The 25,640-nt window shown below is 46.3% G+C and overlaps 1 protein-coding gene across 2 annotated transcripts in view; it reads right to left on the bottom strand.

Annotated features, from left to right (window-relative positions):
* Positions 1-10,045, bottom strand: part of RPP38 (ribonuclease P/MRP subunit p38) — a 35,220-nt gene extending 25,175 nt beyond the window's left edge. Inside the window, exon 1 of one of the 2 annotated variants that reach the window (XM_069211590.1) lies at positions 9,879-10,045. The gene's annotated coding sequence lies outside the window, so the exon portion shown is untranslated. The remainder of the gene's footprint in view (positions 1-9,878) is intronic. The other variant, XM_069211589.1, reaches the window with a different exon arrangement.
* Positions 10,046-25,640: the final 15,595 nt, after the last annotated feature.

The following is a 25,640-nucleotide window of genomic DNA, read 5'->3' as shown; positions in this document are numbered from 1 at the left end:
GGCCTTCCCGGATGTTTTAGTTGACAAACTTTTAACAGTGTACCAGGAAGCCTATACTACAGGGATACTTCCAGACACGATGCAGGAGGCCATTACTTTTTTCTCATTCAGAAATTGGGCAAGGATCGGATGTTGGCAGGTTCATAAGGCCTGATGATCTCACTGAATGTCGACCAGAAAATATTACGCCAGGTGCTGGTGACCAGACTCCTCCCATGCTTAGTCCACACGGGCTAGTCAGGCTTTATCCCCTGCAGAAATACGCTGCGTAATGTCCGCCCGCTGACGCACGTGTTCCACTCCTCGGGAGACTGCAGGACGATCCTTAGGCGCTGGCCTTTCCTGATATTAAACAGGCCTTTCACTCATATGGTTGGGACAATATATGGGAGGAACTGGAGGTGATCGGCTTGGGTGAGTTGTATATACACAACGGGAGAAACTACTGTACGAGTAACCCACTGCACGAGTCTGAATGAGTTGTTGTGTATCCGCCTCCATTTTTCTCTAACGTAGCACACAACAGGGCTGTCTGTTGCCCCCCCCCCCCCCCTGTTCACCTCAGCGATGGAGCCACTTGCCTGTCATCTTCATCAGATTCTGGGAGGCTGGGGGATCCCAGTGGGGCATACGGTACATGTGGTCTCACTATATGTGGACAGTGCAATAGTGTTCCCCTTCTCATCAATCTAATGCAAGAATTTGGGGAATTCTCTGGCCTGTGGGTCAATGCATCTAAATCCGCACTGTTTCCCTTAGAGTTATTGGGTCCGGTGCCCCCAGAGCAGCTTCCAGATGGGGGCATTCCATGGTAATGTGACAACATATGATAGCTGGGTATCCACCTAACTCAGGGGAAACAAGAAACTTATGACATTAACCTGGGCTGTGTGATGAGGGCGTTATGCCCGTCTATAGAGTTTGGGAACACAGTGAGGCTGTCTTTGATGGGAAAGATTGCCCTACTGAAGATGGTACTCTTACCATGATACCTATACACTCTCCAGGGAACTATGTACGAGATCCCGACAGGCGTTTAAGGATCTAGATAAGCTCATACTGCAATGATTATGGGCTGGGAAATGCCCTCGGTTGGACTTGCCATGCTCAGGAGGGAGTGGAGTTGGAGAGGCCTTGAGATTCCAGACTTGGAGCTCTACTATCTGGCCACACAGCTCCAGCATGCTGTTCATTGGCTGTATAATTAGGAGCAGACACTCTTGGCTGGCTCCCATGATGGCTACCAGCAGGGGGAGCTCCTCATGAGGGGCAGGTATATCCCAGACACACTGCATCATGTGATTGGTCTGACCTGTCATTTGTGGGACCGCCAGTCGGACAGGTGATAAAGCGGATGCCCATCGCTCCTGATCTAGACACATGGGTTGTTCATCTGTTCAGCCACATAGTGCCCAAATAATGTCCACTGACAAATGGCAGGAGGATGGCTGCATCATGCTCTCTAATTTGTATCCCGACAGTCGTTTTATCACCATGCAGGATGCCTTTGACATGTTTGGGCTGGGCCTGGGTAAATTTTTACAAAATGCAATGATGGCTGCCACTCCCCGCCGGTTCAGGCCATTGTTCCCCAAGGCCCCAGCTCCTTCGCAGATACTGGTTACTTTACTGGTGTTTGCAGGCAGACGGCGACTGATTACCCACTTATATCAGCCACTTTGCCTCGACAGAGACTTAGGGCAGCTCCGGGCGGAGAAACGGTGGCAGGAAGTGAGCAAGGAACATCACCCCTAAGGAGAGGGGAAAAAAATACATATAGGACTGTGTCGGTGAAAGCGTGGTTCAAGCGAGTTCAATATATTTCTATATTCATATGGTCAAACTCTCACCAAGGAAACTCCATGCTATGTAGCAGTAGAGAAGCCCCCACTGTACACTCTGCGGTGCGAGCAATGCAGATATTCTACATGTAGTCTGGGACTGTCAGGTCATACCGCGGTTCTGGGAGGGGGTACTGACACACCTTAAGACAGTGACCAACTGGACGGTTCCTAGACAAATAAAAGCATGTCTCCTGCACTTACTCCAGACAACACCAAGAAAAAGCACAGCAGGAAGTACACACGACTTGGTCTGATAGTTGCCACGCAGTGTATTGCAATACACTGGCTGAGTGCCCAACCCCGGCTGATAAAGAGCTGACCACTTGACCTTGTTGAATGGGCGGGAGCTGAGGAAGCTCACATGCGCGTACTTGGCGCAACAACAAATTCTCAGAACAAGGGAGCCCCTCATGCTGGATTGTCCTCCTGAATTATTTTTTTGGTACAGTACACATTGCTGTGTCCTGCCCTATAGTAATCTGCTCTTATAATCCTCAAGATGAACATTCTCCCTTCCTTCTTGTTTTGTCTTCTGTGAAGCCTTGTAGTGGAGGGGTGTGTGTGTGTGTGGGGGGAGGGGAGTTGTCATTTGTTGGGGATATATACAACACTACCTTCACGATACTCTGCTTACTTGTAATTTGTCTCTCATTGTGCAAGACTAATGTGGAATGTGGGACAATCAACTGCTTCAGGGAATGGGCCAGTGATCGATAAAAGAGCCATGAACTTACCATGCCTGTGACTTTTTACCTCCGCTACTGATTATGTATCTCGCTCACTCTCATATCTTTTATGTGATCCTGATTTTCTGCAATAACAATGTTAAGAAAAATACTTTTAAAAAATAAATATGAGGTGCAAACAGATATCCTGAAATATGTTTTTTTTTTTTAACTGCAGCTGCTTGGTTGCAGTCTAATTAAGACTAGTGACTTGTGTTTGAGCATTAAAGAGGAGAAAAATAGGTGTGCAATTAGCACATGTTTTCCTTTGCTACAGAACAGTGGGACCTTCTTGTTGTGGATGTTAAGCAGCAGTTCTTGTAGTGGATACTACAGGATAACTTTCATGGTGTGGAGAACTTCCTATACTTATCACACTGCCTTTATAAGCAGGAGAAGAAACATGAAGAAGAAAAAATACCTGATTCCCAACCTGAGTAAAGTATCAGTGCTTGGTCTGTGCTTCATTGAAGGGACAAAAACACGTAGAAGAAAGTCAAACCAGCACATTTTGACCAATGGGAAGCAAGGAAATGAGAGTGACAGTGAAACCAACCAATAGTAAGTAATTGGTGGGCTCCAAGCAAGTTTTTTTTGTGCTTTTTTTTTTAACAAAAGACCTTATAAACAACTATGCATGCACTGTCTCAGATGAGACCTAAAAGGACTCACATAACTAAAATATCAATTTGTCCCACAATGTCAAGGGCTACTTTGCATCACATTTAGGGCCTGATTACGACCTTGGCGGATGGGATACTCTGTCACAAACTTGACAGATATCCTGCCCGCCATTTTACAAGTTCCATAGGATATAATGGAACTTGTAATACGGCGGACGGGATATCTGTCGCGTTTGTGACGGAGTATCCCTTCCACCAAGGTCATAATCAGGCCCATAGTCTGTGGCCTGCGTGGGAGAAAAAAAAAAATAAGATATACACTGTGGTGGTTATCTACGTGAATAATGGCACATTACTGCAGACATGTTACAATGGTTTCAGAAGAATTTAATATAAATGATGTAGTCTCCGTGTCTGTCATCTAAGGAATAGGAAACATAATTAGTTCATGAATGGAAATGCGACATATGTTCTGACTGGCTGATGAGGCGATTCAGTCCTGTCACTCGCTCAGCACATTTCATCAGCAATTCTCTAAATGTAGGGGTACTAGAAGAACCCTACTAGGAGAAGATATTGTGTCTAATTCCAGCCATGTTTGAGACTTTTGCACAGTGTCCAAAGTTTGCATGTCCTCTGAACCACAGTTGTTGCTGTAGCACCAGAGCATCATTCTTCCTATGCATGATGCCAGCACTTCCATGTGAAAACTCACTTTTTGTGTCCATCAGATGTGGTCGTGGCAGTTTTTAGCACAGACTTTTACCTAGCAGTTCAGCTTCAGATATGTCTCAACGACTCAGATTAACAAACTGTCTTATTGAACCATTTATGTGAGCTGGAGTCAGTTCGTCTATGACCTCGTGGATGCAGGGAGCAGACGCCGACATAGTACTTTAGGCAAAGCAGTTGTCTGATGATGCAGGCTGCTGACTGGCTCAATGTTCATTTAAGAAGTGAACAACGCTACATTTGTGAAATGCAGGCTTTTACCTGTGTATGGCACTTGAATCTTTCTAAAAAAATGTAAAGAACACTCTACATGCAATGTTGACGATATGCCTGTGGGTGGGAGCAATGCTGCTGGATGACTCTGGGCATATGCACCCACCAAACAGAATGCTCAAGAGAATTAGAGCATGTGAAACAGAGGGCAATACATTTCAAGCTTGCTTCTATCACTTTTCCTGAAAAGCACGTGATTCTGTGACAGGGTATGGATCCTTGTCTTCAACAGAATGAACGCAGTTCCACCAAGTATTGTGATTACTGTCTTGAGACCGGAATATCCCCTGCATTTTATACAGGCATTTTACCCTGCTTGAGTGCTAGACATATGTAACTGGTATCCTTCCTTTACTTTTGTCACTGGCACCAGGCTATCCTAGCCTGAGTGCAGAGGCTCAGGCCTGACCCTAACAATGCCAGGTGCGCCCGGTAAAGAAGTGGTGGCCACATACTGCGTTTTGGGGAGTGCGTGTACATGAGATACATTTGGTTATAGCATCCAACAAACAAGGTGAGATTTGGGGGGGGGGGGGGGGGGGGGGGGGAGAGAAAGAGAAAGAGAAAGAGAGAGAAAGAGAGAAAGAGAGAGAAAGAGAGAAAGAAAGAGAAAGAGAATATATATATTTATTTATTTATACCTCTTTGGTGATAGCATGCAACAAACAAGGTCGTGGAAGGAATGCTTGGATTAATCTCATCTGCTGTGGATTGCTCGAGCCACACTGCAGACCAGCATTTTTCATCCACCAAGCCACTCCAGACAGATAGCAATATGCAAATCAGTCTTAATTCTGCTCCAATAGTCACAGGTCTAGCAGGAACTGCCAGGCCAGGTTCCCTCTAGATAGTAACACACACAACCCCAGACCAGTTAAAACCTACTTAGGTTTCATCAGTGAGGTATAGCCCGAGCCCTCTGGTACAATCAGCACAGGACCCATGTTTGGGCATATCCATCACACTTATCGCATCTAAGACAACATGATGATGGAAGGAAATTAATCTCAGCCACTGGCGACAGTTTACCCAGAAAGTGAGGTGTAATGCTTGTGTTCCTATGGCTAGAAGGCAAAGACACGGACAATGCAGTGAGGAGGATGGAAATAGGGTTACCTTTAGAAATGTCATCAATATTTTAAGCAAGGATCTACTGATTAGTTCTCCTTGAGCAATGTCATTTGTCAGAAAATATGGGGTGAGATGTGGATCTGTAGTTTCTGTTCAATGTGAGGAATGTTATAGGTCAGGTTTGCCACTTTGTCTCTGATTACTGTATCAGAAAGGTTGATGACAGCCAGGTGTAGTGAACATACTTGTTGTGCCCCTTTTGCGAGTACTCCTGCTTGGAGTCAGCCCTCCCTTGCATTGAGAAGCATCACTTTACACAAATGGTGTATATAGAGAGCAGCCTGGGAATTCTCTCTCAAATGGACGGGTTTTGAAGCATGGGACTGTAGATCTGCATGCCTTACTAAGAAAAGTTGTAGAAAACTGGTATCCAAACAACCCCACTTTATTCCAGTCCCAAGATCTTCTTGACCAAGGAAGGCAGTGTTTCCCCCGAATACTCAAAGACTGCTGTGAATAGTGTGGGCCTGACGGCCAGTCTCCCAGAGTTGAGGGGCTATCACCTGATGTCAAAACTTTCAGCTGGAAGAGCTGAGAAACTGCCTGAAGTGTCTCGAATCCTGCCTGCCTGCCAGCCAAAGAGATGAGTATGCCTAACTCTGAAGGAGGAGAGACTACTCAGGAGGAGGGACACAGCATGTTACCAGTATGAACAGCAGCCAGAAGAAGAGCACATCTCCAAAATGTAATCCAGGAAAGACGCTGTACCCCTAGTGAAATTTTGCAGTTAGAGAGGTGCTGATAATAAAACGTTGCCACAAAGAATGAACTATTGCGCCCAATTGCCTTTTGTGAGTTGAGTAACTAGTCCTGCCACACACCAAGGAAAAAGTTATCGAATCGCCAGAGACATCCCAAAACGATTGTAGGCTTCAACAGCACCAGATCCCACTAGAGAACTCAAATTGAGATGCTTGTGACCTTCAGGCCGAGTGCCTGTATGTAGACAAACCCCAGAGGACCGTTGTTGGCAAAAACAGCTACTTCTACGTTCACCTGCCTTCTACAAACAAGTAAGTAAAAGGTGTCCTGCGTGCAGCAACTGCAGTATTATCCTGCAGTGGAGGAGTCCACTCTATGAGGAACGGTATACAATCCTCACCCACAACAGAGATCACATGGTCACCAAACAACAAGTAACATCGGGGCTTAACAGCACCAGGAGGCGAGAAAAACTGAGGCATACGGGTGATTCCATTATGCCCTGCTTTAAACTTTCGGCATAAAAGCCACTAGAGACATGGAACTGAGTTGCCTAACAAAGTGTGAGAACCCTTGAGCTATCTTCATCAGAGCCTAATCCTTGCTTATGCCCAAAGCATGGAACAGATGGCAACAGTGGGATCTCGATCCCAGGGGAAAGGAATACAGTTACCTTGGAGGAAGAGGGATTAAGGTGCCACACATTTAGCGCAATTTACAATAGGCCTGTATGATAGGTCAAATTGATTGTTTAGTATTTAGTTTTGCTGTAAAATAAAAGGTTTTTTCTTTTTTTTACAAAAAATAGGCACTGAGCTGGGTATCACCGTATTGCATATGTCATTCCACTGCTGAGCTCTGAGCTCCTGCCCCACTACTTCCCACAGAAGCACGTGTCTGCCTGCCCTAGCTTTCGTGATAATTAAATTTGGAAAAGGACTGTACTTGGCCCAGTCTGCAGATTGCTATACCAATAAGCTGCAAACAACAGTCACAGAAGAGGGGGCAGACAACAGTCACAAAAGAGGGAGCAGAATAATAAACTATAAGACATAACCAAATTAGTAATAATCGAATGTAGCAAGTCAATGTTAACTGTCTTACTTCGTTTTGTTTGTTTAGGTGTATTAATAAAGAAAAAACATGGGGAAAGGGCAAATGATGGGGGTCTATAGAAATGAATGTGATTCTGTATCCCATCATCGTTGTCACTGTAGAAATTAAATATGTGACTTGTGCACAGCAGGCATGGCCAGTCCAAAAGAAAACAATGTTTAGTTATTACGATCAAACGTTACATGAAGAACTGCACTCTAAAAGAGCAGCGTCTTCTCTTCTCAGCCTCCCATCCTTCACTGACCAACTAACTGCATGTATTCACACACACAGGACATCACAACCATATCACGATGAACATAGGAGGAAGAGGTAAGACTTTTAGAGCAAAGTGCTTGACAGATGTATACTGGGATTCCTGCCTTCATTAGGTGAGAGATTATTACTATATATATTATCTCTCAGTAATTTGTGATATAAGTGTTTTACCAGTCACATTATCAACTACAAAGTTTGGTCTCAGGTTTCACTGACTGATCTATTCTCTATACGAAACATAACAGCAAACATAGAAATGGTTAGAAATATTACTGTGTGAGGTATGGCTAATACCAATGTCAAGTCAAAGTCACCCTGCCTTAAAAAGCACGTCCCTAATATATGGTGAACTGAAAACATGAAGCACCTGCTAGCAACATTCGTACACAGTTAAATGATTACCAGTCAATGACTTGCTCGGTGTAAATACTTTGTTTGCAGAAAATAAGCCCACCTCTGTGGAGGAATTCATTCTACAAAAAGCTGGTTATTATCCTTAGTAATAAGTACAAATCACATCATCATAAAGAAGCAAAATTACTGGCCAACCTACAGAGACATCATGTTTAAATGGTTACCACAGCACACTTAACCTGCTTCCACATAAATAAAAACTATTCGACAGAAAAAGGAACATTATTTGCCATACTACATAGGTCTCACCTCTTTTTTTTGCTCTATGTGCTGCACTGCTTAAGTGCTTTGGAGGACCACACCTAGCTCTAGGTTTACAGTCCTGGACTTTTGTTTGATAAGTTAATGCATCCTGGGTACCTCGGTGTTAATTTGCTTCTACTGGACTAATAATACCCGCTCACATTAACGCAATGCTTTGTGGTGAAAGGTTCAGGACTGAAGGTAGTGCTCATTTGGACCTAGGCTGAGGCGGTCAACCCAGATGTGTCCGAGGGAATCAACTGGCACACTAACTATTCCTCACTTAGTCTCATGTGTCAAGACTTATGTGAGCAGCAGAGGTGTGGTTTGCATCGGACTGGAGTCATTGAGAGAAGTATGTATCCCACGTGGCTCTATCTCACCTGTGCTTTCTGTCAAAACTTTGCACAAATGTATGTGTAATGCTCTAGAGACAAATAGGAACAACTCCCAACCACATGCATCATCGAGGGAAACTTCTCCACCCCATTCTGAGCTGGAAGTGGAAAAAGAGCATATCTACTCCTTCCTATCCAAAGCATGGCCTTGATACCACAAACCACCTTTAGCAAACCCGTAAATCCACACATGAGCGAAGAAACAGTGTGTATGTGTGGGGGAGGGGGCTCGAGAGAAACCCCACAGCCCCCCACCAAAAAAAAATAAGTTTTTCGAGTGGGAGAGAGATAGGGGGCAATATACCCCCAGATGGCACCTGGAAAATGCTTCACATCGTCGGTGTCGGCTGACTTGAATGAAAGAAAGACCGCACGTAAATAATTAGCAAAAACGAAGGAGTCATGGACCCTTATTTTAGCTCTTCAATGAGACACTTTTAAAGTGCAGCATGATTTCAGACAGGCTTGCTCTTTCCCTATTTTTGATCTCCATCGTCTGCGGAAACATATGAAACAGAAAATGACAACTTTAAAATCTTAGGACTACGCACGCGTCTAACACTAACCGAATAACAATACTCGATGAACTGAACAGAAAGCACTAACCTCTGGTGTTAAACAGAGGAGAGAAGGATACAACTCGTGTCTGAACTGCACAATATGCAATCCTGGATTCAAATACCAGCTCCCACCACTTTGATCAAATTATGTGATCCATGGCCCAACATTTTAAACATTTTCCGTAACCATCCGGTATGAAACCACATTACAATAATTCAGTACATGATCTGCAACATACAAAAACCTCACTGATGTATGGTTGCTATAATTAAAAAAAAACAAAGTTTTGTAAATTGAGATGACGACAAATTGACCAATTTCTGTTACCTCTTGACAATGTCACCAGACATGAGGGAATGTTTGAATGTTCCATATTTAAATATTACTTTCATTAAGTGTAATTCAATCCAGTGACATAATCGTATGTACTTAACTCACTCAAAAACCTTCAAAGTATATATTTTTCATTTCCATATATTTTTTTCATGGCATTTGTTGCTGGATTTAGATCTTTTCATGACTCGGTTCGTACTGTTGCTCTTAGAGTTAAGCCCTTCCTGAATAGACTCCCTCCCCAGAAATTGAGGCCCATATTTATACTTTTTTAGCGTCGCATTTGCGTCGTTTTTTGGCGCAAACTTACAAAATGCAACTGTATTTTGTAAGTTTGCGCTGCTTTAAAAAAAATTACGCAAATGCGGCGCTAAAAAAGTATAAATATGGGCCTTAGTGTCTCCTAGCGTCATACGGGTCAGTCTATTACACTCGATGCGAAGCCAGAATTAACGGCACACCAGCTCCAGGTCAAGATATGGCTCACCCTCTGCAGTCGAGATTTTCACAAATGAATGAACTTACTTCCAAAGCCTCACTGCTAACCTCGCAGCTTTAAGCCACTTCAGTGAAAGACGGCACGGAGAGGCATGGCGAAAGCATTCTTAATTCTACTTCCATGTGAAATTTCAGATAGGTTAAAAACAAATGTTTCGCCCCGGAACAAGTCCGCATTCCGCTTTTACCCCGGAAGAGATCGTACCAGCAGTAATCGCCAGCCACTCACGAGCCGCTGTATTATTGGTACGAAATCTATTTCCGTCGCTTTGATTGTGTCCCCTCTTACTGAAACGCAGTTGACTTGTGCAACCATTCAGGGTTTTAGAGGTTTCTGATCTGCACGGTTGTTTGTTTTTCCTGAACATTTACGGTTTTCAAGCCGGGCTGACGGAGATTTGCTGTCGACAACGGGTAGAGCACGAAAGACCGCCTTGGAGCGAGCTTTATCACTTTATAGCAAAGGAGAGAGATGGATGCGAACAGCAAGTGGCCGCCGGGACGGGAGGCGATAGCGAGCGGAAGATACGGGGGGGGGGGAGGGGGTGTCCAGTGCTTTAAATGGAAAAATAGAAGTGCAGGTACTCTGTACCAGAGTACCTGCTTGTTTCTGAGAAGTGCCGGTACTCTCCAATTAAAAGTATTACGTTTTTCTTGAGATGTGCCGGTACTCTCCCTCTCAAAATAAAGAAGTGCCGGTACTCAGTACCGGAGAGTACCGGCCCATTTAAAGCACGGTGCCTATCAAAAATGTAACCGGTAGAGCCAACCAAGCCAAGAGTCTGGCTTGGCTCGAAGAGCCTGTGCACAAGCCGGGCTATTAATATGTTAGGCAGATGAATCGAGTAGCAAACATCACGCAAAAATATGATAAAGTCTCATCAAAATTCCAAAAAGTGTATTTCTTTAAAACGCGGAAGCGTTTCACCTTATTCGTCATGCTATATATGAAAGTTCCGAGTTGCGCTTCTTAATAGTGATAGGTTATTTAACGCTTGTTTTCCAGACAGCGAATATGTGAAAGTCCTAGTGCAGGCTTAACAAGAATTTAAGTGTGTTTATAGCCTGCCGATGGCTTTATTGCCTTTCCTTTTGGATGGTTTTCCTTGCCCGGTATTGTTTTTTTGCACCTTACCATCCTTTTTCTTGCGTGACTTGTTCTTCAGTCGCTCACTTTTAGGAAAGTCCTTTTTAGGTCGAGCCTAGGCAGCACACGAACTCTCTCTCGACATGGTCTTAAAACGTTTTAGACATTGCAGTTATTTTCTATTACTGTATTACAAATGCAAAGATATATATGATGCTAAACATACTATTCGATGCAGGCCTTACACTAAAGTGTAAAAGTGTTCACTGTGCGAATATTGGGAGTGGGGGCTTTGAAGAGTATGGAGACCCTTCCCTTCGGCACATACTTTCAACTTCAATATGAATGACAAAACATGTTAGTGATGACACATTACATTACTGCTGCTATGTTTTTTTCAGTTTCAACTGTTAACGCATCCCTTTATGATTAATTTACTCACTTTGGGACTCGTTTTAGGCCAATGAATCTTTTGACCCTGATTGAAGACACCTTAGGACGAGATAACTAATCAGCATGTCAATCAATAAGTCAATAATGTCATCAAGGTTTACTGTAATAAGACAATTCATATTAGTTAAAGACATTAATAAAACTCAGAAACCACCATGACCTTTCGGTCATGAATAACCACACCAATTTAGTACTATTATATGAAGTTTTATCCCTATTGATTACAATTCTACTAATACGTTTATTAATCTCGAAACCAAGAAACACATTAGCATAGTCACAATATGGCAACTCTGATAAGATTTAATCAAAGCAAGAATCACGAATATTAGAATATAGCACAACGTCAACATAGGTTATCCTTAGAGTATCATTATCACGTTATTCAACAAAGCATAGATTCAGTCATTTGTCTATTTGCGTCTGTTTAGTGAACCCCTCATCTAACCTCAAATTAGCATCGGCATGTTGGGCTTCATGCAAAACAATTTAGCAACACCAGTTTAGAAAACATCTAACTATGGTCTCTGTCAAAAGAAGCAGTTGGTGGTACCTAGAAAGGAAAAGCAAACAGACAATTACAATTTCATTGTCATATAGTTACCCTCCGTATTGGGTCAGCATACAGGTTCGGTCTTCGTCCTCAGGACATCAGTTGATTCGCCATCTGCCAGGAATTCAGCAAGTCGGGTAAAGGGGCACTTCCCTCATAAAGAGGTAAAGTGTAAACGGGCAATATACGGTAAGGATGGTTTTAAGAACCAAACAGCAAAGTCTCTATGCAGAGTGACAAAGTGCCTGGGTCATAGCAAGTCGCAATAGCATCTCCCCCTCCTCTATCTCCTAGTCTCCTATTCTAATTCACTTCCTTGTGTCAAGGATTTTTATCCCTTTTCCGTTGTACAGTCCCCTAATTTTCCATTGGTCTGGGGCTGCACCCCACTATCTCCTTCCAATAGGGTTTCAATGACTTCATTAAATTTGTCACCCCATAACAGTTCTCACGTAGTTTATTGGTCCTTATGATTGACGTCTTCAGCGGGCAGAATGTCCGGTATGATTTCATACTCTCGTGGTCCTCTTCGCATCTTTAGTCAGTGGTTCCATTGTCTGTACCGGTTTAGGCGACTTTGTACCTGCGAATAGTCTACACTGTTGCATTCAGCAAGAATGTTTCACTAAGCAAGTCGAATTTCATGAGAACGATCTACTACAGTTACATTCATCTTCTAGCTTTGGAAAAAACAAGAGTTCATGTCCTTCAGCAAGTCAACACACTGCATGTTAGAAAAACACATTTAATATGAAACCGGGCAGCTAGGCCTCGACTTACACTAACTAAGGCCTAATGATTTATTAGCAGAACTTTAACATATAACCTTTTATTATTAATGCAAAATCATACTCTAACATAACATTTCATCATTATTTTTCAGTTTCATTAGTCACTGTATATATTGACGGCCACTCCCCGTGGGCACATTTCAAGCACACGTTTAGCAAAATACATAAATACATTTTCTATGCAGCATTATTACACATTAGTTCATAAGCAATTCATGTTAATTATTTCTAAGTATACAAGCTACGCTTTCTCAGAACCAACGCCTTGTTAATAATAAAATGCTTCTTTTGGCCAGAGCCTACCCCCGCCCCCAGATCACTTGAGGCCCCCTAGGGGATGCCTGCCTCCCCAGTTTGAAGACCACAGGTCTATGGGCTTACAGGCCACCTCCAGCTTCTTATTGGCTTTTGTCTGTGTACTTTAAAAAACATTGCTTCTAACTGGATAATGGTTCCACCTTTTTTTTCAATTGACGACTCCCACGGATTGCTCCCAGGACTTGTCCTCTTTCACTTGTGCCTTTAGATTTCATGTTTTTGGAACTTTTTTTAACATTCAGAGCAGCACTTACCACTTAGCTTGGCGTCCGATTCACTGCCACCACACTTCAATGTAATTGCAGACTTCCTTCATGGCACACGCCTCACGTACGCAATGTTCTTTTAATTTATGCATCCGATTAGCCCAATGTTCTTTTTATTTATTTTAAGCTTTTTAGGGATGCTTAGAATGACGCCCGCTTCTCGGCCACTACGCTTCACAAAGCTTCTTGTGTAAACTTTAAGGGTTTATCTCATTCATCAGCATATCCTAAACCTCGTAAACCTCTTCTGATCAGGGCTCTGATACCTGTCTTGCTGCATTCGAAGTGCACATCATGTGCTACTTTTTGTGTTTTGTTTCATTACTCTCACCAGGTGAGTGCCGGTGGGGGGAGGGAGTCGTGTGCTACATTTTACTTTTGTTGCATTTCTGTCACTGGGTGAGTGCCGGTGGGGGAAGGGACCCTTTTCACTTGACCTACCCTCACGGCACACGCTTCACAGACAGGTCATGCACAGAGGCGCTAGTTTATTTAGAGACAACAGCATACTGAAGAAATGCATTACTGCGGACAGGCACCTTTAACTATCGAACTAGTGAAGGGAAAAACATTCTCGAGGAACATGAGTAACCTGCGTGTGTGGGAAAGTTCGTTTTAATTTGCTCATTTTCCACAAATGTAATGAGTAAAGATACTTGTTATTTTTATAAAGTGGTGTGGATCTCCTTCTTGAGTCGTGTCACATTTATTGACTCTATTTGCAAGTGTCTCACACTCCTCACTGATAAGCCCAAGGCTGCTCGACTACACTACCCCCTAAAAGAGCGCCTTGTGGTTGCTAGAGCAAGCCACTATCCACTAGTAAGGGAACCTCTGGACTCTTTGCACTATGTATCGAATTTTGTTATATCATTTAAAGAACCAGCTCCTACACTTTGGAAAACAGACCTATCTCCGTGTTGCTTTTCCCTTGCAGTCTCCACCCTTCCTGCACTCCTTATTGATCTCTCCCTGGTGTGCTTCACTCTACCCCATTGCTTGTTGCTCTCTTCCTACAATATTCCTTTCTCCCTTGATTCACATAAAAGGTTAATGTTTTCCTTTAATTCTTCGAGCACGAGGTTAGAGCGTAGGTGGCAGGCAGAATCTGTATAAAGCTAGACTCGTTTTCCTTTGGAGCCCCCTCCTTTTGATTACATGTAGGCAAGAAGTCAGGAGGGTTTACTTGGGGAATCCTTTTTGCAAACCTGTGAACTCGCCATCATTTGAAAGGTGTTATTATCTTTTCAGTGATATACACCTTTGTGAAAAGCAACATGCCTGCATTGTCAGTCTCTGCACGCCTGTTCCACCCTAAATATTTTTTCCATTCACTTTAATTTGATTGTTTTCTTGAACGTGGCCTCGCCATCATTCAAGAGCTAACTGGTTGACATTTATTTTTGGAGCGAGTGTCTCAGAGAGTAGTGTGCTAGTGGAGGCAGACGTTTGCCTTTAAGGTGAATTGATGATTCTGGGAAGCCATAGCCATGCTGCCCTGGGGCTAGCGTTTGGGCAACTATGCAGGGGATGCTTGGTGGTGGTGTAATGCTAATTGTAGGTCTTGCTGTGGGTGAGAGCTCCAGGTGTTCGAATGGTGGAGTTGCTGGAACTGGGCTCCTCCTAATTCTTTCTATCTAGCAGCACTCACAGGGAGGAACATTCGCTTGTAAACGTTGCAAGGAGTATTGTGCCATACATCTCAACTTTTTGAGTCCCCAGTAAGGGTGAGATTGAGAGAGTGAGCACATTGAAATCCATGGAGATTAATATTTTTTAGAGGTTGAGGAATGTTTCCAGAGCCGGTGGTCCTTTTGAAGTCTGTGGAATAAATTTTTCTAGTTTGCAGGTTGACTATGACTAAATGAGACTGGGGCATTCGTCAGGATGGGTTCAAATAATGCCACAACCCCGGTGACAACCAGTGAATCACCTTTCACGGCAGCAGGCAATTCCTCTGGCATGAAAGGTGAGTACTGTACATTGTCAGGTGAGTATAGCACTCACCTTGCATGCCCGAGTAGTTGCATGCAGTCGTGAAGTGACCAGGGTTGTGCCATTATCTGAACCCGTCCTGACGAAAGCCCTGAACTTTTATTTGGCCACAAAGTAGGGCAGAAACATGTTGATGTTAAAAGGGTCATAGGAACAATGATCTTCTTCATTGTCCCTTGTTAGTGATTTTAATGTGTGTCCATCCACCCTGCTAATAAAGGGATTCCTGGGTATGGATGAGGCTTTTTTTTATTACACTTTGGGCCTTATCTGTAAAGAACTGTCGTAGGGCAGCGCTGCAAGGCACACCTTCCTGCTAAAAAAACAATCAAAAGGCATTTTCCTCGTTCTATGTGTGCTGCAGAATGCAGCATAAGTGGAAAAAGGAAAAAACAAGGAGACATGTTAGTATTTCTCCTCGTTGTGCCTGTTCATGGGAGGTGTATGTTTTGGCACTGCCCCAGATTTTTTTAATTTTTTTTTATAAAGACATTTTTATTGATTTTGCAAAATAAAACAGTGATACATACATGTAACTAGGCGCCAACGGGCACCGAACAAGGTCAATCCTGAGTCCTGGACAACACCCTGAGTGGAAAGATTATGCACCTCCCTACAAAATTGTCTCGTGAGAATTTTCACCCATTAGAAGGGGGAGAAGGAAGGGCTTGTTAAGGCTCTTCCGGTGTTAGGCCCGTCGATAGTGCCGGGAGGTTGATTGTTGTGGCCTCCCATTTCCCCCATACCTTATTATATTTATTCGGGCACCCTCTAGCCTCGTAGACAAGTTTTTCAAGTTGAGCACACCAATCCACTCCTCGCCTCCATTTAGTCAAGGTTGGTGCGCTTTTGGTTTTCCAGTCTGCCATTATATCTCTTTTAGCCACTAAGCACGCTGCCCGAGAAAGGTCCGTTCCGCCCTCCTCAGTCCGGTATCACCCATTATCCCCAGTAGGAGCGGCTTTGGTGTCAAACCCATGTCCATCTGTAGGGCCGTTGAGATCTCCCTTGTAACAGCCTTCCAGTAAGCTTTAATGATTGGGCAGGACCATACCATGTGGAAAAGGTCTGCGTCTGGGTCCATACAACGTGGACAGTCGGCTGCAGTACGGAGACCTGCCCTGTACAACCTGACGGGTGTTAAGTAGGCCGCATGGAGATAGTAAGTCTGTATTAGTCGGAGACGAGTCGTCATCGTTAAGGTGTGTGGAGCTGCTAAAGCTTCATTCCAGTCTACCTCTTCCATAGGACCCACCCACCCCTCCCATCTCCGACGGAGTCCCTCTAGGGAGTCGGCAGTGGTGGCGATTAACGAACGATATATCTGGGAGACACCTCCCCTGCCCAGGTTCCCCATCAGAGCTTTCGCCTCCATAGGGCTGTATTCGGGTATGTCATCCCCTAATTGGATTTCTGTCAGTAAGGCGTGACGGACCTGGAGGTACCTATGGAATTGTGTCTTGTTTAGTGAAAACATTTTCTGGAGGTCTTCAAAGGAGCGCATGTGTGAGCCTTCCCATACATCACCCAGTGTAGAAATACCTATGTTGTCCCACTTCTGAAATCCTTCCAGACCTGCTACCTCCCTTAAATGTGTTCCCTGCCATAATGGGGTTTGATGGGTGTGGCGCCCCCACCACCCTGTCACCTTTTGGGCCGTCCGCCAACCCCGCAGCACCACCCCGGTCACCTCCGGTGTCCTACGTGAAATCGGGCCTCCGTACAGGGCATCAAAGATCTTTGGGTAACTCATGGTCTGGAGTTCTAGCCGATACGCCGGATCTGTCCATCCACCCCCCACCCAATCATTGATCACTAGTAGTTGCATTGCTAGGTGGTAGTAATGGATGTTAGACATTCCCAGTCCCCCCTCATAAACATCTCTCTGACAGATTTTAAGCGCCAATCGAGAACGGGTGCTATTCCATAAAAATTGGCGTGCCTGTGAGTCCCTCTCTCTGAACCATCTCATGGGGATAGGGTGAGGGAAATTCTGGAGGAGATAAAGAAGTCTGGGGAGAACCATCATCTTGTAGAGAGCGATTCTCCCATGTAGATTAAGGGGGAGGTCTCTCCATCGTTGGAGGTCGTTTTGTATTCTCTTGGTTAATGGTGTGATGTTAAGCTCCCATGCTAGCTCAGGGAGCAAGGAGACATGCACACCCAGGTATTTAAAGCTATTTCTTTGTATTGGAATGTTTTGCTGCCAGTCTATACAGTCTCGGGATTGATGGAGTGGAACCAGCAAGGATTTACTAGGGTTTAGGGTCAACCCTGAGGCTTCCGAGAAGAGACCTAAAATTTGTAGAATGCGGGGGCCATTCTTAGCCGGGTTTGAGATGTACAACAGGACATCATCCGCGTACAATGCCACGCGATCCTCTTGGCAGACGGGCCAGTGCCAGCCCTCAATCAGCGGGTCTTCCCGTAACAACTTCGCCAGAGGCTCTATTATTAGTGCGAAAAGCAGGGGGATAATGGGCATCCCTGCCGGGTGCCACAGCCGATAGGGAATGGGTCCGAGATTACTCCATTCACTTGGACATGGGCCGTTGGATTAGAATAAAGTAGTCTCACTAGACCCCGGAATCTAGGCCCAAGTCCGTTTCTTTGTAGGACTTTTTCGAGATAGGACCAGTCTACTGTGTCAAAGGCTTTCTCGAAATCGAGTAAAAGCAAAGCCAGGGGGGTATGAGACAAGGTCTTTTGATGCGCCAAGGCTAGGTGCAACCGCCTAATACAGTGCCTAGTGCTACGGGCAGGCATGAAGCCACATTGGTCAGTGTGCACCAACGTGGGCATTACATCTCTTAGCCTTGATGCCAGGATTGAGGCTAGTACTTTAACTTCAGTGTTGAGGAGTGAGATGGGTCGATATGCCGAACAGTGCTGCGACGGGGGTTGGGTCTTGGGGATCACTACTATTGTCGCCAGGTCAATCCCAGGAGGGAATTGGCCCTTCCGTTCAGCCTCTTCATACATATTGAGTAGGTGTGGAGCCAGAATATCACTACATTTCTTGTATATCTCTGGCGGGAATCCATCGGGACCTGGGGTCTTGCCTGATGCCAGGCTGGCAATCGCACTGGTTATTTCTGTGAGGCTAATTTCCTCATCCATCCTACTCCTGGCCGTCTGAGAGACTCTGGAAAGAGTTATGTCGTTCAGGAGGGGGGATTCCCTTTCAGTGATGGGTCGAGGGTGTTCTGTGTACAGGCGTGCACAGTAAGAGGCAAAGCTCCGTGCAATCTCAATGGGCACTTTAGAGAGAGTACCTGAGTCATCTCTGATCTCAGGTATGATTCTATTGGCCAAGGGGCGGGTGGCCAGCCAATGCAAAAGTTTCCCTTTCTTGTCCCCCCAGCCATATAGTCGTGCGGCCGAAGCTCTCCATAAGTGTTTTGCTGACTCAGGCACTAAGTGCTTGATTTCCTCTCGGGCCCTAGTGAGTTGCCTCAGAGTAGAAGCCGAGGATAAGGTCGTTTGTTGGCTCTCCAAGTTTAGCGCCTCAGCCTCCAACTCAGACACTCGTGAGTCTCGAGCACGCTCACGTGCCCGAAGAAGACACTTGGCATGCCCTCTTAGCGTGACTTTGCAAGCGGCCCATATTATACCTGGGGACTGGACCGTTCCCAAGTTCTGCTCAAAATACTGCGCAAGGCGGTCTCTTATCTCAAGGGGATATTCGTTATCTTGCAAATACAATGCGTTCAGTCTCCATGTCGGGCGGCTGGTGGGGTCTGTTCCACCCAATCGGACCCGCACTGGTGCGTGGTCTGAGACCCCTCGTGACAATATATCAGCTCCCGTGACGCCGGTAATGTCTAGAGCAGGCATAAATATTAAGTCAATTCTGGAATGTGTCCTGTGGGCGGCTGATGTGTGTGTGTATTGACGTTCTTTAGGGTGCCAGGTTCGCCACACCTCGCAGAGACCAAGGCTCTCCATCCATCCGTTAAGACTCGTAGCCCGGGAGGACCTACCAGTGGTGATGTCACCAGATACATCCAGTCTGGGGTCCAGAACAGCATTAAAATCCCCTCCTATCAACGTGGTTCCCTGGGGGAGTCCCGCCACCACCCGGCGGAGTGAGATTAGGAAGGCATCGAATCCCGCTGGAGGGGCGTATGCACATATAAGGTTAAGCGGTGAGCCGCGAAGCACCCCTGAGGCTACCACGAACCTGCCCTGTGGGTCAGACAGTGTCAATGTAATCACCATAGGTAGTGAGCGACTAAGTAAGATGGCCACTCCCCTGGATCCCCTGGAGAAACCGCATGACAAACCCTGTCAAATCCTCCCCGTGAGAGCATAGGGCATTTAGTTCCCAGGAGATGGGTTTCCTGCATTAGGACCACTGAGGGGGAGTATCTGCGGAGGGTGTTGAAAACTGCAGATCTTTTGATCTTATCTAAGAGCCCGTTTACATTCCAGGAGATGATTTGTGTCAGTGAGGACCTGTCGTGGGCTGCGTGGGTGCCGTATCTTGTCGGGTGTCCGTCAGTGGAAACAAGGATGACCTCTTAAAACTTAACATTGAAATACTAAACCTATAGTGAATAAGTGACGGAGTGCTACTATCTAAACCTAACTCAAACTTCTCACCCCCCCCAACTGCCCCCCACCCCATACTCCCACCCCGGAAGCATCTGTCGCCCATGTACCCAACCAGAACAAAACAGCCAGTGAGACTGTCGTGGGAGTAGAGTGGTGGACCCCTCCATTCAGTCGGATCATTCTGCAATCATCAATGAAAAGTCGTTAAGTCGTACTTGGCGAACCCCAGGGAGCCGCCGGGTTATCCGAAGGTACGTCCCGGAGGGCCCCACGAGGGCGATCCGGTCCCTTCGGTATCCTCCATGTGTGACAATGGGAGCTCCATGCAGCATTTCAGCCAAGCACCGGGGACTGGCTCAGACGGCCGCCATCCTCGGCTCGCACCTGGTCTTGCACCTCTGGAGACTCAACGGAGGCCTCTTCCATCCGGGGGTCAGGGTCTCCAGCCGTCTCTCCATTTCCGGATATAGTTAGGTCCCCTCGCCCCCCCCTTCCGGGATCTGGTGCGCCTCCGGGGTCCTCCCATAGGGGGGGGCCTATCACGAGCGGGTTCACCCCCTTGTTTCAGGGGTCCCCTTCGGGCTCCAATGCCCTCCTCGGTCCGCCAGTCCCATGCCTCCTCCGGAGATTCAAAGAAATGTGCCCTGCCAGCCATAATGACTTTAAGCCGCGCGGGGAAGAGGAGCATGTATGAGAGTTGCATTGCTCTAAGTTTTTGTTTAACTTGCTCATACGATCGGCGGCGGGTCTGGACCTCTCGTGTGTAGTCTGGGAATATTAAGATCTTATGATTCTCCCATTGAAGATCTTCCAAGCGTCTTGCCTCTTTGAGGATATTGTCTCGATCTTTGAAATAAAAAAAATGTGCGATCATCGGGCACTTCGGGCCACCCGGAGGGGGCCGCGGTGCAAGGGCTCTGTGTGCGCGTTCAATTGCAAACCAGGGTGAGAGGGCCTGGTCTGGCATCCAGGTCTTGATCCAGCGCTCCAAAAATTCTGAGACTTTATCTTCCTCCGCGCCCTCCGGGAATCCGACAAAACGCAGGTTGTTGCGTCTAGATCGATTTTCTGCATCTTCTGCACGGCGGTGCAGCTCGCTGGTCCGGGTCTGTAGCTGGGCCACTTTTGTTCTAAGATCAGCCAGTTCGTCCTCAGTTTGGGAGACCCGGCCTTCCACTTCAGTAATTCGGCTCACTGCATTTCTGAGGTGCTGCCTGATAAGGCCCATATCTTCACGCATTTCCCCGATTCTGGTCTCCACAGCCGACTGCGACGACTGAATTGCTTGGAGGATAGCGCTTACTCCGTCTAACGCTGGGCCTCCACTAGCAGTTTCCCCTTCTCTCCTGGGGCCCGCCGGCATCGTGAACTGGTCGATCTTTTGCTGGGAGGCCGGGGGTTGTTTGTTCGTTTTGTCCTTTCCCATTCTGTCTCAGGTAATTTGGCTTGTCGGCGCCCAAGTCCACCAGCAGGGTTTCAAAAGCACACGCGGGTGGGCACCGACTCAGTCACCTCCCCAGGGTATGATAGGCACTGGTCTTCAACACTCCGCTGATTCACGCCGCCAAGCGGCTGCCCGGTCCTACAGCAGGGCCTGCCTCGTACCTCTAGGTCCCCAGTAGGTCTTGTTCCCTGGTGGAATCAACCACCCGGTGTATTGTTTCGGTTGGGACCTTTCTCCCTGCCAAGTTTGTGTCGAAGCCCCCTTTTCCTTCCAAGGGGGGTGAGGGGCCCCACGCCTCTCAGGGCCCAAAACCAGCGGCCACCTGGGGGCCCCCCACTCCGTCCAGGCGCTCAAAGCAATCTCCTCGTTGAATTCAGCCGGTGCCCGCGTACCTGCGCGGCAGAGTCCGGCCGCCGGGAGCCCTCCCGCAGCTGCGCGTACAATCACAGCGAATCCACCAGGGCCCGGGTCCCGGTGTGCAGCGCCGGCACCCCCGGAGTCGACCCCACCACTCAGGGCGGTTTCCCCCCGCGGACAGGCCGCCCGCAGAAGCACGGCCGGGCGTCCCGATTACCTCACCCCTGCCAGTCCGGACAAAAAAGGGGGCCCCTCCGAATCCGGGATCGCCTCTCGCACCTCCCGGACCTCCGCGCAGATGCACGGCAGGGTCCGGGTCGCCAGGAGCACTCCGCGGTCGTCCCCACCACAATCTCTTCGCCCCACGGGGGGCCCGGGCTCCAAGGCGCGGGCCGACGTCCCCAGCGTTACCCACAGAGCGGCCGCATCAGCGGAGGAGCCTCTCACCTCGGGTTTGGAGCGCCGCAGCCCCGGTCGCCATCTTGGTTTTATCGGTCCGGTCGCGGCTGGTGTTTACGGCACAGATTTGCCGTTATTCGCTTCTGGGGAGGATCCCTGGGGTCCAGGAGATGTCTGGCATGTTTAGGGCCATGCCAATAGTGTAGATGATGGCAGCTTCATGGGGCGGATGACGGAGGGGTCCAGAGCACTCTCAGAGTGCGACCGCCATCTTGACGCCCGAAGCCACGCCCCACTGCCCCAGATTTACGCTATGTTGTATACCTGGGGCAGTGTCAAAAACCATGGGTGTTGAGTGGGAACACCTACAGCAACACCCATGGCACACCTCCCACACGCAGTGTGAGGCAACTGAGCGACTTGCGCTGCGTTGCCTTACACCATATCTGCAAGGTCATGTAAAGCCACGCAGGGCGGCTTTGTGCGGCCTTGTATAAATGGGTCTACACTGTGCACCACAGGAGCGTCAAAAAAGTGACGCTCTGGTGGCGCAAAGGGGCTTGTAAATAAGCCTCCTAGTTTTCCCCAGTTACCACGGTATCCAAAGTGCTCCCTAGAATACGGTTAAGTTCATTGTGGCTTTTAGAGGCAGGGGTGAACCTGATGATGAAGCATGTCACTACCTGAGTGATTGAAAATTATATATAAAAGATTAGGATTGTGTCTGAGTGGCAACCACTTATCAAGTGCACTCAGGTTAGTGTTAGGCTTGCGATAGCCGATACTCGCATATTTAGAGATTTGCCACATAATCCATCATCTGCCACAGAATCTGCAGATTTTAAGAAAAAAAAATTGTTCCTAGCTCAAACGGTTCAAAAGTTACGAAAAATGCAGTGACGTGTTGTTGCGTGGGGCCACACCCTTGGCAAAGCTGGACTGCTCCCTTTTCTCTTATTTATTGTTATATTTCGGTGTTGAGTTGGTACTAATTAGGTGCAACTAATGGCCAGACAGTGTTAACAAATTTAACAAGCATTTACAATGCAACGGGTCTCGCGTTTGCTCATGTTAGAGCTGATAGCGTTGTAAACTCCTACCCCGACTTTTCACCTATCAGCAAAAGTGTATTTATGTACGTAACCTGAAAAAGTGCAATTAACTATGTAAAGCGCTCGACTTCTGCCAAGCGAAATCGCGCTAGTAAATTAGAGAAAAAGTAGTCCACGAGCCGGACAGAAAGCAGCGTGCCTCGCATGTTTTCTGTACTTGGTCGATGCGCTCGAGGAGGGCTAGCCACCGGAAAAGGCATGACGTATGCATGCCTTCGACTAATGAAAGCAAGCAGATTTTATTAGGCAAGCCCACGAACCAATGAAAAACACTGACGTGACGTCGACAGGGCTCCGAGCCCTTTTCTAAACCCTAAAGCGTCTCGCTGCGACACGCATGCGCGAGCGCATGCAACGCAGGCTCGACCCTAAAAATGACAACATCATGAAGTAATACTATCACAAAATGTGCCAGATTATACTGCATTATTTGCCTTTTCATACTGCATAATTTACTCAATTCTGTGGCATAATTTGTCCCTCTTCTGCCACATAACTTCGTGTTACGAGCTAGGTAGCTAGACAATTAGTTCAGGCTCCAAGCTTATTCTCTGGTTCACCTCTCCACAGAAGCGTTCTACAATTGTGATTATTTTGTGCCAGTTAGTCATTTTGCTGTAGAAATAAGTGAGAAAGGAAGGAGGATGGGGACGTTATGTACCAGATTGTGCGTGTGAGTAAACAGCTTGTAACAGCTGGCAACAGCTCTCACGCACAATCTGATGCATTAAACTTTCTTGCATTACAATTTCTTGAATAATTTGTCACTGCAGTGAAGCAGTTCTCAGCTGCCACAATTCTGTGCTTGTGAAATGTGAAATTTCTAAGAAGAGTTTCCAAACTGAAGAAACATTTCTGTTTCTCTTAGTTGCGTACTTGTCAACATTGTGGGTCCAAAAAGAGGTAAGATTTGTGAGGTTTTAAATTGCTTGATTAGCAAAAAGTTTGACATCATAGGAAATTATATTACAGGACCTCTGATGTATTGGCATTACAGAAAAAACAACCCATTACAGAAAATGACACCCAAGAGTATGTCAGTCAGATCAGAGTACATTACTGTGTTGCCACTAAGCCAGATAAGGTCACAGGAGCAAAATGAAAATGCACCTCTTTTCTCGTTGTTCCACTGCTTTCTCGCCTTCTTATTGGTGCTGTTTCTTTCTCTCTTTTTTTGGGGTTTCATAATGCAGCCTCTGCCCACCCACTTTTTGCTTACTGCCCCAGATGCTTTTCCCCATGTCCAAATGTAGCACCCGTTGCCAACAGTGGAGTGCCAGCCTCAAGGTATGGCCCAGCATTGCTTGAAGATGCCAGAAATCACAGAAGAGGGAGAGGCCTGGTCTCTCCAGGCCTCAGGATGTGAACGGCTACATTTAAATGTTCATTTGGACATATATAGGATTGTTACGGCTGATAACAGGCTACCTGCATTTTGAAAGAATAGGCTTCAGTATTAGTGACCTTCCCTTCCTGTATTCGCTGGGAGAGAGGGCTGAGACGGTCTTTGGCAGCCACTCTTAGACTATGCCAGAAATAGTCACTTTTATTTTTTATTAGGCCTGGCGTTAACCAAGACCTTTTGATTTTACTAAAATTGTGTGTAGTATGCTTACACTTTGTAGAGGCTTTGAGCTCTCTTAATCCATTGGCCTGTTATCTTGCCCATTTTTCTTCCACCTGCTACTACATACACATTTGGGCATCAGGTCAGCCCTTTGAGCCATTGGCTAACTTCACTTTGAGTGACTGCATTCTGTCCTTTCATAAGGATCACATCTACACACAAAATAGTTTCCTTCAGGGGCAAAGACTCCTGTGGCAATGTGAGATTTACATAAGTAGGAAGTTGGCTGTGTATATACTATATCAAAGTGAGATATAGTGTGCACAGAGTCCAGGGGTTCCCCAGAGGCTCGACAGAGGCAATAATAGATAATACTAATGCTCTATTTGTGGTAGTGTGGTCGAGCAGTTAGGCTTATCAGAGGTTACTGTTAAGCATTTGTTGTACACACAGACAATAAGAGAAACACACTCAATGACTTCATTCCAGACCAATAGGTTTTCATATAGAAAAATATTATTTTGTTACTTTATTACTAGAACCACAAGATTCAGTTCAGAAATAATTATTGTTGCAGGCAAGTATTCAACACAGATGTCAATGTAACTTTGTTTCACTTTATCAAAGAAAACAGTTTTTAAGTAAACAGAGAATTTCTATTTCAAAAGGGGACACTGCATTTTTCAGAACAGTTCCTGGGGGAAGAAACTAAAGTATACAGTTCCAGTCTCCGGGTTATAGGTAGTCCCCCGTTTGGGGGTTCAAGTCAACCGCAAACACCCACCACCAGCAACACGGGGCCGGCCGGGTGCAGAGGTCAAAGTTGAGCAATTTTAATGTGGGCTCTTATGGAGACATGGGGTACTCGGAATTCAGTCTGCCAGCAGGTA

Source organism: Pleurodeles waltl, chromosome 10, assembly GCF_031143425.1.
Source record: "Pleurodeles waltl isolate 20211129_DDA chromosome 10, aPleWal1.hap1.20221129, whole genome shotgun sequence".
NCBI lineage: Eukaryota > Metazoa > Chordata > Amphibia > Caudata > Salamandridae > Pleurodeles > Pleurodeles waltl.
The sequence above is the reverse complement of the archived record's forward strand: the minus strand, read 5'-3'. Positions and strand labels throughout refer to the sequence as shown.